The sequence below is a fragment of the Arvicanthis niloticus genome, chromosome 15, assembly GCF_011762505.2.
Source record: "Arvicanthis niloticus isolate mArvNil1 chromosome 15, mArvNil1.pat.X, whole genome shotgun sequence".
Taxonomy (NCBI): Eukaryota; Metazoa; Chordata; class Mammalia; order Rodentia; family Muridae; genus Arvicanthis; species Arvicanthis niloticus.
Window position 1 is genome coordinate 29,193,829 of NC_047672.1, and position 15,761 is coordinate 29,209,589.

Genomic DNA, 15,761 nt, shown 5'->3' on the forward strand with positions numbered 1-15,761 from the left:
TTAGCCTTTGATACTGTTAGCAATCAGGCATTTCCACTGGCCTGCCCTCAGGGACCTAGGAGCAGCAGCTTACGTCATCACCGGCCCCCAGATGCACCAGGTGTGCCAAGTGCCGAACATGAAAGGCCCCAGCCACCCCAGATCTCTCTCCACCTCGTTCTCTGTCTTCTTCATTCTCGTTCTCTCTGTCTCTGTCTCTCTGTCTCTGTCTCTCTGTCTCTCTGTCTCTCTCTTTTCCTGTTTTGTTCATTTTCTCTGTCCCTCTCTCTGCCCCTTCTCCTTTCTTCCCCAACTCCCACGACCTTCAATAAACCGCTTGCACTAGATCTGTTGCATGGTGTGATTTCTTGACGGCACACCTTGGCACTGGCCCACCAAAGGTATTTGTACGTCAATGTTTTATCCTAACAGATAGTTCTCCTATTAAAATTGCCACAGCATCTCCAAATCTTGCCAATATTTCAGGACTAAGCACTCAAAGCATGAGCCTTTGAGAGGGCACTTAATATTCCCATCATAAGAAGGATACAGGGCTGGAGAGATGGCTCAGCCATTAAAGGCTAGGTTCACAAGCAAAAATCGAAGAATACAGACAGAGCTAACTGTAACTAACTATAGGTACCATCTTCTTTACTTAATCAATCTTTGCTGATATCAATTCCAAAAAAGAAGCTGTAGATCTTCCAAAGTGAATGAATTGGTAGTTGAGGTTCTTCAAAAAAACCAGAATGGGTAATATGTTTGTCACAGTCACGCACACACACAAGATATAAATATGTAAATACATTAATAGGTAAAATAAGAAATTAGCTCATGCAGCTATGAAGTCTGCATTGTTCACAACCTACAGACAACAAGCCAAAGACCCAGGAAGCAAGTGAACTACTTGGGAGTATCTGAAAACCTGGGGGCCAGGATTGCTGTCCTGTAAATTCAAGGACAGGGACAAATCAAGGTCCCTGCTCAAATAGGCAGTAGGAGACATTCCCTCCTACTCAGGCCTTTTGCCCCATTCAAGGTTGACCAAGCCTTCAAGTTGAAGGAGACTGTCTGCATTGCACAGCTCACCAGTCCATAAGTTCATCTCAGCCTGCAACACCCTCACAGAAAATATTTAACCAGATAGCTGTGCACCCCATGGACTAGCCAAAAAAATAACTATTCTAGCCAGTGAAACTTGGGATAGGTAATTTTTCTAAGTAAATGACTGAATCTATAAAGGGAAAGGAGCTGAGTCATTACTATTGCTCTAGGGGCCCCCTTGCCTAGCAGCTATGCTCACGGATGCTTTGCTTGGACACTCTGTTGTTTCATGCACCACCGTCTGCACAACACTCCTGCCTTTTTTTTTTTTAGATCTATGATGATGCCAACCACTATAAATATGAAAAAAGCCAAGGACTGTATCAGTGACTGTTGTCATCATTATGACCATAATACGTGAGAGAAACAGCTTAGAAGAAGAATTATATGCTTTGGTTCATGCTTGCAGAGGATTGAGTCCCTGGTTGGTTGGCCCCACGCACAAGGTGGCAGGAATGTTATGGTGGCAAGAGTGTGTGGTAGAGGAGAGCTTGTAAGTTTATGGCCAAAAGGGGAAAAAGTGTAAGAGAAAGGGGCCAGAAACAAGAGACCCTAAAAAACAAAAACAAAACAAAACCAACCAACCAACAAACAACAACAAAAACCTACCTATCCCTAGTGATTTACTTCATCTGGCTAAGGTTCACCTATTAAAATTACCACAGCATCCCCAACTCTTACCAGTATTTCAGGACCAAGCATTTAAAGCATGCACCTTGGGGAGAGCATTTAATATTACCACCATAAGAAGAATACACATAGAAGTAATAGTAATAAAAAACTGTCTTCATTATGGTTTTACTGCTGTGAACAGACACCTTGACCAAGGCAACTCTTATAAGGACAACATTTAATTGGGGCTGGCATACAGGTTCAGAGGTTCAGTCCATTATCATCAATTAGGGAACATGGCAGCATCCAGGCAGGCATGGTGCAGGAGGAACTGGAGAGTTGTACAACTTCATCTGAAGGCTGCTAGGAGAAGACTGGCTTCCAGGCAGCTAGGATGAGGGTCTTAAGCCCACACCTAGAGTGACACACCTACTCCAACAAGGCCACACCTTCTAATAGTGCCACTCCCTAGGCCAAGCATATAAGAACCATCACGAAAACCAAGCTTAGACTGGAGTGCTGTTAAGAGTGCTTAGGGTTCTACCTGAGGATGTAGGTTTGGTTCTCAGAACCCATGCTAGAGAACTCACAACCTCCTTTTAACTCCAGCTCCAGGGGATTCAACATCCTCTTCTGGTTCACACAAGCATCTACATGGCAGACTCTCAAATAGACATGACACATAAATAAAAATCAATCTTAAAAGACCCATGCTTGTGTAGAAAAGTACAACAGACTTCAGTCAGCCTGGAATTTTATTCTTCTTCAAATTACACATCAGAATTTCAAAGAAAAAATGGATGATATGTGGAGAAGATTGATCGTGAGCTGAGCCATAGGGTCTTTGGTGAGTCACGAGACATTCCGTTGTCAGCATATATTTCTAGGGAACAAAACCCACAACCATCAGACTAGGAAAGAGGCCCGGCCTTGGCCCGTCACCGCCCTTAGATACCCAAGTGGGAAAAAATTGTGTTGAATTATTTATCTGACTTATAAAGAGATTTGCAGACACAAAAAAGCTCTGCGTATGCATAATATTTTCGTTATAAATAACTAGAGGCTTAGGGTATTTTTCAAAGTTCATTAATTATTGACACTGCCTCCAGCAGCTCTCCTTGGCATGGTTTGATTTTTGTTCCTGACCAAATAAAGGTACTCAAGAGTCCACCGTGACTGAACTGATCCAGGAAGTAATTTATGGCCTCTTCAAAATTCTGAATAAAAATTATTTTTGGAGATATTGGATTTTACCTCCTTCTATACTAAGTAGCTCTTTGCAACATGCTTTTTTTAAAAAAATGTGGGGTTTATCATTTGAACATCTTTAAGTGTGCACCTCAGTGACATACACGCATTTGCTCTGATGTGACACCATCAGGAGCCTCATCTCTTGAATTCTCGACCCTTCCCAAGCCACAGCTCTGGACCAATTAAGCGTCATATTCCAATTGCCTTCATTCTGCTTTCTGTCTCCAGGAATTTAGGTAATGTGATGGTCAGTTTGACAGGCTCCAGACTCACTAATAAGGCAATCCTCTGGGTGTGTCTGTGAGTGCTTATCCACAGTCGGCCAACCGAGGTGAGAAGACCCACATGTTACCATTCTATGGCTTGGGACCCTGGACTGATAGGAAGGAGAAAGAGAAGCATAACCATCCATCTCTCTCTGCTTCCTGACTGTGTGGATGCAGTGTGAGCGGCTCAGAGCAGAGGGCAGGGAGCTCACACTCTGAACTATAAGCACGGAGCAGAGAGTGTGAACTGGAAGTGGTGTGAGGCTTTTAATCCCAAAGCCCACCCCTAGCAGTTTACTTCTTCCAGTAAGGCTGGAGTGCTCATCCTTCCCTGAAGAGAATCATCAAGTGGAGACTGAGTGTTCCATCCATGAGCCTTTAGGGAGCATTTCTCATTCAAACTACCACAAATCACTCCTACATGTTTGCAAAACAGAATACTAGAAAAGTGGTGTTTTAAATACAGGTTTGCCAAGATCTCTTCAAGACCCTGCTTCCAGTGCTTTGGAGCATAAACTCAGAAGTGTAATTGCTAATTACATGTGTATATATGTACGTATATACATGTTACATGTACACATTACCTGGGGGAGAGACAACCACAATATAAAATTTCCATAGTGGCTGTCCTATTCTTCATTCTCAACCAAATTGCACAAGATTTCCAATTGTTTTAATTTATTCGTTTTAGGCATAAGAATGTTTTGTTCACATGTATGTCTGTGCACATGTGTGTCTAGAGTTCTGAAGAGAGGGCACCAGATTTCCTCAAGCTTGACTTGTGAATGGTTGTGAGCCATGATGTCGACGCTGGGAATTGAACTTGGGTTTTCTGCAAGATCAGCAAGTACTCTTAGCCACCAATCCATCTCTCCAGCACCAAGTTTTTCAATTTTTAAACAGCGTCTCCAATATTTATTATTCCCTATTTTGCTTGTAGCAAATCCTAACAAGCATGCGGTTGTATCAAACTGCGACTTTGATCTAATTTCCTTAATGACAACTAGTTCACAATAAGTTTATTGGTCACTTATATATCTTCTTCGGCAAAGTGTCAATCAAATCCTTCCCAGTTTTAAATTTGTCTTTTCTTGCAGTTGTAGGAGTTCTTTATATATTCTGTATACTAACTCTTGCCAGATCTATGATTTGCAAGCACTTTCTTCTAGTCCATGGGTTTTGTTTTTAACACATTAGTAACATCTTTTTAGGTGGTTTAGTGTTTGTGGAGATGGTGGTATATTTCCCTTGTCTACTTTATGTACTTTTTTTTACTTTGTTGTCTGTGCTTTTAATGTCATATTTAAAAAGTAATTGCCAAGTTCAATGTCATAAAGCTTTGCTCTATTTTTATTTAACATTTATAGTTTAATGCTTACATAATTGACAACTCTGTATAGCTCAGCTACAGAATTTGATAGTTGGTGTAAGTATACACTATGAAATGCTTGCCACAGTCAAACTTATTAACAGTCCACCACCTCCAGTACTGTCCTTTTATTTGTCTTCTTTCCTTCATTCCCCCTTTCCTGTCTCTTGCCATTCTCTCTCTCTCTGTCTCTCTCTGTGTGTGTGTGTGTGTGTGTGTGTGTGTGTTTATAACTACGCTCTACCCTCTTAAACTACACATTTAAATATGCAATACAGCTTTGTTAGCTAGGATTGCTTCAGTGTATGTCAGAATGCTACAACCCATTCATCTGACATGAAACTGTACCCTATGACCTACATCTCTCTTTTGGTCTCTCCCCAAAGCCCTTGAAAGATGCCATTTGCTCTGTTGATTTAATTTGACTTCTTGAAAGGTGACATATGAGATTGTGCATTGTTGTCTTTCAGTAGCTGGCCTAGTCACCTACCCCAGTTTCACCCATGGTATAGCAAATGGCAGGTTTCTCTGGCTGTTTGTATGTGTGTCCATGTCACATTTTCTTTATTCACTCTGCCGCTTCTGTTATCTTTACTATTAGTTTTCACAAGAGACCATTCTGCTTTGCATGAGGCTGTACCAGTTTGCATTCTTACTTAAGACTGAGCAAGGGTTCCCTTTGCTCCACAAGCCTGCCTGTCTGTTTCCTCATGGCAGGTAATGGTGGGCACGTTTCTGTATGTCTGTTGGTCCACAGTTGGTGGCACTGTTTGGAAATGTAGGAACCATTTAAGAGTATGGCTTTGCTGTAGGGAATGTACCATGGGGCAAGGGGTGGGGGTTGTGATTGAAGGTTTCTAATCTTGTCCCACTTCCTGTTTTCTCCCTGTTTTCCTGGTGTGCTGAGGAAATGTAATCAGCCAGCTTCCTGCTTTGGCCACCGGCTACCATTTGTTGTTTACCACTTTGGACTCACCTCTGAAACCTGAAGCCCAAATAAACTCTTCTTTCTATAAACTGACTTTGGTCGTGGTGCCTTATCACAGCAGCAGAAACATAACTGACAGCTCCCATTAGGAGACACTTGGTTTGTAAATACTTTCTCCCACTCACTCTGGCATCTCCTTTGATGTGTGAAAGCGTTTAGTTTGATGGAGTATGGCTTGTCTCTCTTTGCTTTTGTCATCTGTTTTTTGTGTCAATTTGAAAAATCGTTGTCAAGAACAGTGTCAGGCACGTTGTCTCCTGTGTTTTCTTCTAATACTTTTGTTTGTTTGTTTCGGGTCATATGTTTAAGTCTTCATCTACTATGAAATGATTTTTATATTGAGTGTGGGGTAGGGGTCCACTTTCGTTCTTCTGTGTGTGAGCCACTTCATTTATTGAAAAGATGCAGAAGCTTTTAAAAAAAAAACAATGTTTGTCAGCAACCTTGGCCATGACTTTTCCTCCTTAGTAAAATTCTCTACAGAATTCTGAGTGAGCCTAATGTTTCCTGCTGGGTCCAGATAGGAATGGTATTTAAAAGGAGCCAGTGGAAATAATTGGTCCAAAGAGATAGTCACCTTGGTACTTGGCATCCTGTTTTGAAGTTGCAGGTTTAGTGACAGAGGCCAGGAGTCACTTCTCTTTTTCCATTTCCCCTCCATTCCTCCTCTTCCCCTTATTCTTCTACATCTATTTGTTTATTTATTTACTACTTATCTATGCAAGCACTGTGTGTGCACTCGTGTATATGTGTATGTGTTCATGCATGTGTGTGTGTGTGAGTGTGTGTGTGTGGGGGGGGGCACAGTGTGGAAATCAGAGGACAATCTGTGTGAGTCTGTTCTCTTGTTCCACACGTGGGTCCTGGGGATCAAACGCAAAGCCTCAGGTGTGGTAGGTGCCTTCACCTGCTGGGCAATCACAACATCTCATTTTTCATTCTTTACCCTTTCTTTTCTTGTTCTCTCTCTCTCTTTCTGTCTCTTATTTTATTTCTTTGCGTGGGGGAGGAAGGACCAGTGGAGAAGTGAAGGAATGGGAAATGCCAGTGCTCTCCTTTTCTTATTGTACTTTGTTCTTTAAGGTCATCTCCATGCGAGTGAGTAGTTAATGTTTTTCCTCATAAAGGCTAAGATTTCAGAGGGAAAACATAAAATGGAAGAGTGAGAGCCCTGGTGAGCTCTGATTAAGGGACTTATTAAAAGATGATTGGTAAGAATTTATATTATCTGAGATCTAATACAGCCAAAAACAGCACATAAGCTTCCTGGGAGTTAAGCATCAGGCTAGAATGTAGCTGCCAAGTACAGCACTTACCCAGCATGCCCTCAGCCTGGTTCAGGGCTTAATCATTGTTTATATACCACGTAAGCACAAAAATATGTTTGCAACTTGAGCATAAGAGGCAAACCTATAGCTGGATTACATTTTATGTCATATCAGAATCTGGGAGTCTCTACAACCACCAGACCAGCAGAGTAATGATCTGAGAGAGGCAAGAAGATAATTCCATTCAACACAGCTAAGTGGCCAGCGTTGGTTCAAATGTTGAAGTCTGACCCCAAGTAGTTTGTTTTAGGCATATTTTAAGCACAGCACAATTTGGTGAAATTTTTCTTGGTGATAATTAACTCAATCTGGTGTGTACAACAAAACTTGAGATGTGACTACATCAAAACTCTTTGTAAAGTACATGTGACATCTCCCATAAAGATGGGTTCTGTAGATTAACAAGCTCACAACAAAGGTCTAAGGGAGGGTGGGAGAATGTTCGGATAACACGGATAACAAGTTATCTATCCCTCTGCTTGAGGGGACAACCCTGTGTGTTTATTATTCCTGGTTCTCCTAGGCTTATCTGTGAGTACAAGTACCTCCCCCATCAGAAATCACAGGGAAAGACAGGACTGCCTGACTGTTTTGTTTTGGTTTGGTTTTGGTTTTGCTTCTTTAGTCTTCTCAAAGGGACATGTCATTTCTTGGTTCATTTCTCTGCTGGGCGTGTAAACTGACAAACTGGGCAAATCCCATTCACACCTGAGCCTCAGTTATTGATCGGTGTGACTAAGTTAGTCTAACAACACTTAAATTACATTATTGCATAGACCACCTTCAGAACCTTATATATCATAGCGGTGACTCCTGATGGAGTCCTGTCAGCACACTTGTAGATAGAGTTGTAGCTCCTGTCACGCCTAGCAGCTCCCCTCATTGCTGATTCAGGCATATGATGTATGTGGCTCCCACCCTCACCGTGGCCCAGCAGCAGCTATCAAAATGTGCATGGCTGAGGTCAGACCTATGATTGTGTATCAGTTCCTTTTCTTGCTGACGTCATCAAATGCATGACAAAAGCAGCTTTAGATGGGAGGGGTTTCATCTCGGCTCGCTGATGTTCTACAGGCCATCATAGTAGAAAAGAATGGCAGTAGAAGATTCCATGGTGCAGGGACAGGCAAGGCAGGCCTTACCCTTCAGTAAATCTCTGGACACTCCCTCACAGGGACACCTAAAGCTGTAGCTCCTTTTAAACAAACACACACAAAATTAACATTTATACCTTTTAAATGTTTTTTGGACAGGTGTTCTGCCTGCATGTATGACTGTGCCCCACATGTGTGCAGTTCCTGTAGAGGCCAGAGGAGGGATCAGATTTCCCAGAACTAGAGTTACAGATGTTTATGAGCCACCATGTGGGTGCTTAGAACTGAACCCAGATTGAAGTCAGGGCCTTTGGAAGAACAGCCCATGCTCTTAACCACTCAGCCATCTCTCCAACCCTAAGATGTAGCTCCTCAATGCACTAGGCATTTCTAATACAATCAAGCTGACAACCAGAATTAACCATGATAGGTGGGACTGGAGAGATGGCTCAGAGGTTAAGAGCACTGGCTGCTCTTCCAAAGGTCCTGACTTCAATTCCCAGCAACCACATGGTGGGTCACAAACGTCTATAATGAGATCTAGTGCCCTCTTCTGGCTTGCAAGCATACATGTAGCCAGAACATGTATGCATAATAAGTAAATAAATTTTATAAAAAAGAAAATGTTTTAAAAAAAATCATAGGTGGGAACAATCCACTATGTGTGGAGTATTCTGTCAGCCTGACCTCTTCTGAAGGTACGTAATCCCTAATCCCTTGACCTTTTAAAAAAGTATTCATTCTTTTTTTAAAAAAATTAATATACATGATCACAGTTTAAAATATAGAGATCATGGAGGGTGGGGTAACTGGGGGAGGGGTCCACTCAATCAGAGGAGAGGTGGAGGGGGGATAGGAGGAAGGTTTGTGGGAGGAGGTAACTGGGAGAGGGTGGTGATCAGGATGTAAAGTGAATAAATAAAAAAATAAAATATAATATAGAGACCATATTCCTGACCAATTGGCTCCTCCTTATTCAAATAGTGATTTAAAGGAAAAGAGACGACTTCTGAATTTGATTCACAGCTACCCATCCGACCATTCTTCAGAGAAGCTGCCACACCGTCTTAGATAAAACCTAAACGATATTTTATATTTTCATTATGCTTGTTTTTTAAAATGAAGGTAAAAAAGACGAAGTATTTTTCACCGCGGCAATAAAGCTGCACAGGCAGAGAATTAGATGTCAAAGGCTTTAGGAGCGGCCACGTTATTTAGCAGATGAATTAATGGAGGCGCTGGGAGAAGAGGTAGGGTTTTAAGTTAAGGCTGCATAACAATTAGGTTTTAGTGTCATTAAAATTCCACTTTCAGCTGCTACTAATTTTCTTTTGACCACAAAAGACATTAGTTTCTCTGAGTAAAGAGGGAAAGAGACCTATATTGTTTCACAGCTGTACCCACCCCGAAGACTGCTGTTACAGTGAAGAGGTTGTCATCTGCCTAGACAGGAAAAGAGGGGGAAAGATGAGAGTGTAACGTGCAAGTTGTCATCGGGGCAGTGTGAGCTAACCCCAGCAATGCAGTTTCCAGGGCTAAGACAACAGAGAAGAGGCAGCCAGAAGAAGGAGCCAGGGGAGTTGGTTAGTGTCAAGAGAGCCAGCCAGAGGGAGGTGTGTAGAGGCAAGAGGACAGCAAAATAAAGGCCAGTCTAGGCTACATAAGATACTCTGCCCCCCAAAGCAAACAAACAACAATATCAAACCAAAAGCACCAGCAGAGGCCAGTATTTGGCCCTATTTCTCTGCTACTACCAACAGAGTGCCCTGGACCCAGTATGAGCATGAAATAAATCAGATATCATCAAGAGAAAGAACCCAAACTTTGAAAGGGAAGATTTTTGATGTCATGTGATGCTGAAGTCAAGTCCACTTAGATATTCCCTTTAGGGCATTATTGACACATTAATTTGCATTGGGAACTTACTAGGGAGATGATAGGTGGTCTAGTTAACTATTCTATTGCTGCAATCAACACCATGACCAAAAGCAATTTGAGGAAGAAAGAGTTTGTCTGGGTTTATAGGTTATAGTCCATTATTGAGAGAAGTCATAATAAGAACTTGACCCAAAAAAACCTGAAGGAATGCTGCTTACTGGCTTACTTTTAGACTTACATTCAGCTAACTTTCTTATAAATCTCAAGCCCACCTGTCTAGGAATGGCACCACCCACAGTGGGCTGGGCCCTCCTACATTAGTCAAGAAATTGCCCTCGGGGCAGAATGATGGGGGATATTTCTCCAACCGAGGTTCTTTTTCCCAATTATGTCAAGTTGAAAGCCATAGTAAGTTTCAGAAATTAATACCTCTAAATAGTCAATGTGCCTTGTTATAGTGTATACTTTAAGCTGAAGACTTTTGAGCAAACCACAGAACCAGATGATTGTTAGAACAGCTGGTCCTTACCCACAGGCTTGTCCCCTGATGCAGGTCTTGGGACTTAGGATGAGTATTTTGACCTTCTCTGAAGCAGGTCATAAGACCCTAATCAGAGAGGTTCATATTATCTCTCCATACTGGGAGGAACGGAGCATCAAACAAGATGCCAAGAAGGATCTGAACAGGGCTTGCCACCTCTCCTTTAATTGGTTAGCATTGGGCATTACTCTTCTCCACAGCTTCACAGTCTTCATCAAACATGGGATACAGTGTATGCACTTGATGTATTAACTTGCTGTCAGTGTAACAAAATACCTGAGGAAAAACATACTTGTATCATTTTCACAGGGTTTTTTATAGTTTGCAGTTGACTAGATCCACTATTTAAAGTCCAAAGCCAGACAAAAGCATGTGCAGACTAGAAGTTGATACTGGCTATTTTCCACTGTTGCTCCCAACTTGTCTTGTGAGACAGGATCTCTCACTGGATCCTTATTCTCCATCTGAATAGGCTAGCTGGCCACTGAGACCTAGCCTTGAACCCACAGCATTAGGATTATAGATGTGTACTTCTGTATTAGTTAGCGTTCTCTAGAGTCCCAAAACTTATGGAATATCTCCATATTATTAAGGGAACTTATTGGAATGACTGTAGTTCAACTCACCCAACAGTGAGCAGCTGTGAACAGGAAGTCCAAGAACCTAGTAGTTGCTCAATCCCCTGAGGCTGGATATTTCAGCTGTATAAGGCTAGATGTATAAGCTGGAATCCTGAAGAAGTAGGTTCCAACAGATGTTCTAGAATGGCACTAACTGCAAGCAGGTCAAGTAGAGTGACTCTTTCTTCTTCCAATGTCCTTATGTAGGCCTCCAGTAGAAGGCGTGGCCCAGATTAAAGGTATGTACCAGCACCCCTGAATTTGGAACTTGCTTTGTCCCAGGTTGGCCTCAGAGATCTGCTTGCCTCAGTCTCCTGCGATTAAAGGCATGTACAAGATTGCCTGGACCTAAACTTTTTGTGGTCACTATGCCTCAAGATCTGGATCAAAAGTGTGTGTCATCCCATTGTCAAGATCTGGGTCAGAAGCCTGTCTCTTCCAGCCTCAAGATCTGTATCATGGGTGTGCCCTCCATTTCTAGATTGTAGTTCAAGTTGACAACCAGGAATGGTCATCACGATCCACTCCTTGTCAACTTGACACAAATCATATCTCATATCCAAATAAAACAATAACCAGGTCATAAATATGCCTAACATGGTATAACTATCCTTTGTACAATCACAAACACATTGTAAATTTAGACGAGATCAAGTTTCCTTGGGAATATCCTTTTAGTATCTCAACTTAAATACCAATTGATATTCTCTTAGTTGAGGTTAAAGAAATTGGAAGAAAGCAAAAATATCTACACAAATGTGTTCTTAACAAAATAAAACAGAAGCATTCATACTATTTATAATCCTTGTTTCTGCATCTGGTCACATGACCTTAGATGACATTTATAGCTACCTTCCTCTACCACTCACTCTATATTTCCTCCACCCTCTGCAAGCACCTCAGCAGGTCTGGACTCCTTTCCTGGAGGAGTGACCCATGCTTTCCTTCCAGATAGGTCTGTGCCCTTTGTCACCCTCCTTGGATTAGCCTGTTGTAGTTTGCCATTGGCTTTAACCACAGTACATGGTAGCATCAAGGGACACCTTAAGGGATCTCCTGCACTCCAGACATAATTCTTCCTACCTCCATTGTGGAGAGGCAATCCAATTTCACTGTGGTAATCTGGATTTATCACCCCTCCTAACACTGTTATTACTTAGCCAGTTGGTTTAAGGACATTAGAAGCCCAGAATGACCAGGGGGAGGTCTGAGTTTCCAGTTCAATGGGATGTTTGCTGTGGCTCCTGACAGGAGCACTCCTTCCTATAGAACCAAAATTTCTAGGCCAGCAGAACTTAGGGTTGTGGAGACAGGAAGTGATAGTAAGTGGAACTATTCCCTTTTCCACCCCCTGATTCCTGGACCTATGGATCCTGGCTATGGGAGAAACTGTACTGTATATCTGACACTGATTCAAAGCATATACTGCCTTCTGAAGAACTTTGCCCTAGCCCTCCATGCTGCTGCCACATAATTGGCCCTGTAACTTCAAAAGACCATTCCATCTTTCTATCAGGACAGTTGCTTCAGGATGGTAGGGAACATGGTAAGACCAGTGGATTCCATGATCATGGCCCCACTGTTGCACTTCTCTGACTATGAAGTGAGTTCCTTGGTCAGAAGCAATACTGTGTGGAATACCACGATGGTTCATAAAGCATTCTATAAGTCCACATATGGTGGTTTTGGCAGAAGCATTACATGCAGGAAAGGTAAATCCATAACCAGAATAAGTATCTTCTCCAGTAAGAACAAAATGCTGTCCTTTGTACAGAGGAAGCAGTCCAATGTAGTCAACCTGCCACCAGGTTGCTGGCTAGTCACCTTTTGGAATGGTGCCATATCTGGGGCTCAGTGTTGGTCTCTGTTGTAGCTGTAGCCAGGTCAGACTTGGTGAGTGATAGTCCATGTTGCTGAGACCAAGCATAACCCCCATCTTGGCCACCATGGCCACTTTGTTCATGTGCCCATTGGGCAATGACAGGGATGGCTGGGGAAAGAGACTGACTGTCCACACAATGGATCATCTTATTGACTTTATTATCGAACTCTTCCTCAGCTGAAGTCACCTTTTGATGAACATTTACATGGGTCACAAATATCTTTACATCCTTTGGAGAGATCAATCCACATACTTCTCCAGATGTCTTTCTCACCGATTTTCCTATCGTGATCTTTCCAAGTCTCTGACCATGCGGCCAAAACTCATTAATCACCTGGCCTCCATAAGCCCCTATTTTAACTGGAGGGCCACAATGTTACTTGAGATCTCCTGGAATCAGTGTCAATTCAGAATCAGTATCCAATAGACCCCCAGGAAGTCTGATTATTTCCTTTCTCCCAGTGTACACTTACTCGTGTGAAATCTCCTCACCTTCAGGAGATTGGGCTCAGAACCATAGTTAAGACAATCACAGTTCTGGTTCTATTGTCTGTCACTCAATTAAGATGCTCATGAACTTTGCCCCCATAAGTATAGCTTCCCCAGTGTACAGTTACCCATAGGTCCCTCTGGGGAAAACTGGAGAAAGGCTAACAGCAAAACTTTTAGGTGTCTTATCAAGGTCCTTCCTCACGGAAACCTGGCCATCCCTTCATTCAAGGGATTCTGGGTCTGCAAACTGTGTCAAGTCTGGAAGTTGATTCACTGGCTGAGATTGCCATTTGCCATGATCCAATATAGCCCTTCTTTCATTTGTTTGAGAACTTTCCTGCTTATACAGATCAAACAGATATGCAATAGGCTTCCTATCTATTTCATGCCTGGAAACACCGTGACTGATTAGCCAGTACCAAAGGTCCATAAAAGTCATGCCATTATAAAATTCACCTCTTTTGTGCTGAGCATTATGGGTTAGGTCATTATGAACGTTGTTTTGTCTACACTGCCCATTATAATAACTATAATCACCTTGCCTCTGACAATTCAATGTTCACCTTTTATGTGGGTGCAAGGGATTCTAACTCAGGTCTTTATTTGCATGGAATTTGCTATGTGAGCCAGGCTAGTCTCAAACTAGATCCACCACCCTTTGCATTCCAGGTACGGGGGTTAAAGGCTTAGACCAACATGCCCAGCTCTAAAAAAAGAAAATGCCTTATCGCAGTGGTGGTGCACGCCTTTAATCCCAGCACTTGGGAGGCAAAGGCAGGCGGATTTCTGAATTCGAGGCCAGCCTGGTCTACAGAGAGAGTTCTAGGACAGCCAGGAGTATGCAGAGAAACCCTGTCTTGAAAAACAAAACAAACAAACAAACAAACAAACAAACAAACAAAAAAAAGCCTTATCATGCCACAGTGTTTGGTGTGGAAGTCAGAGGGACAACTTGCAGGACTGTGTTCTGTCCTTTCACCATGTGGGATCTGGGGGTAGAACACACTTAGGCTGTCAGGCTTAGCGGTAGGTCATCTTACCTGCCATGTTATCTCACCACCCAGGTCTCCATTCTTGATGAAGGCTCCCACGTCACATAGAACTTGCTTTGATCTTGCCAGTCTGTTTTGACACCAGCCAACGAACATAGAGATGAGTGTAGGAAAAGACATCTCTCTCTTACACAGCATAGGGACTTGGGTTTGCAGTGCAACCATGATGTGACATCTTACCCTCTCCCCTTCCCCCACCCTTTCTCCCAAACAAGTGCTGATATATGATCAGTGTCACCAGGACTATACACCCACTTACTGCCTAATTACAGATAATAAAGACAGGGGCTGAATACAGTGTGTTATTAAGCAGGCCCATTGATTTATTAATGGAGGGCAAAGCTCATGAGCATCTTAATTGAGTGACAGACAATAGAATCAGAACCGTGATTGTTTTAGTCGCAGTTCTGAAACCCAACCATCCCCAAAACCTCCCCTGACAATGAGGAGATTTTGTAGCACAAGGCATGTGTGGAAATAGGAAATCAGGACAGGGCTGCCACTGCTGAAACTCAAAAGTTGTTAGAAAACCAGATGAAGATAGAAATGGAAGTAAGCTGAGTCTACACATTTTTGAGCTACTGCCCTAGAATAGAAGACCGGAAGTCTCACCCCTCACAGCACAGGCGTTAAAGAGAGGGCTATTAGCCAAGGCTTGGGGGAAGGGGCGACTCAGCCAGAACATGGCAGCCCCTTAAAAGTGAACAGCCCAGCCCTCTCTAGCCTTCCTCATGGCTTCTCGGGGCAACTCTGCTAACTTTGCAGCCAGCCCTTAAAGTCAAGAATAAATGGATACCTGGTGACCCCATCACAGCACTAAAAGGGGTCACATTTAGTTGGGAAATGTATGCCGTCTCACTCTATAACTTTTATACTGAAAAGAAGCTTCCAGATTCACGACATTTCCCCTGGGAAGACAAAATCAATACAGAGAGGTGCTAGCAGAAGGGACAGGACTGAGTCTAGATGCTCTGTAGAAGTGTGCAAGTAAGGCCTTGCAATGTGCCGGATGCTGGGGGAGAAGCTAAGGACCACAGGAGGCCATGTCTGGCTAGGTCATAGTTTTGAATCCAACAGTTTGCATATCTTAGCCCAAGGGATTTAGTGAAGTCCTGGGGTGAGAAAGAATGTTCCAGTGCTCCCTTTTCAGAGACTCTCACTTGCTCATCTGGTTCCTCAAGCCTCTTTCCTGCAGTATTTGTGGAAAAATCGTTCTCAATATGAAACATGTCCTCTAGAAGGTTCATCCATTGAAGGCTTGGTCCACAGATGGTGGCGCTATTCTGGGAAACTGGAAAATCTTTA

General features: G+C 42.7%; 1 pseudogene; it reads right to left on the minus strand.

Moving 5' to 3' along the window:
- Positions 1-11,826: 11,826 nt before the first annotated feature.
- Positions 11,827-14,451, minus strand: LOC117720429 (uncharacterized; annotated as a pseudogene).
- Positions 14,452-15,761: the final 1,310 nt, after the last annotated feature.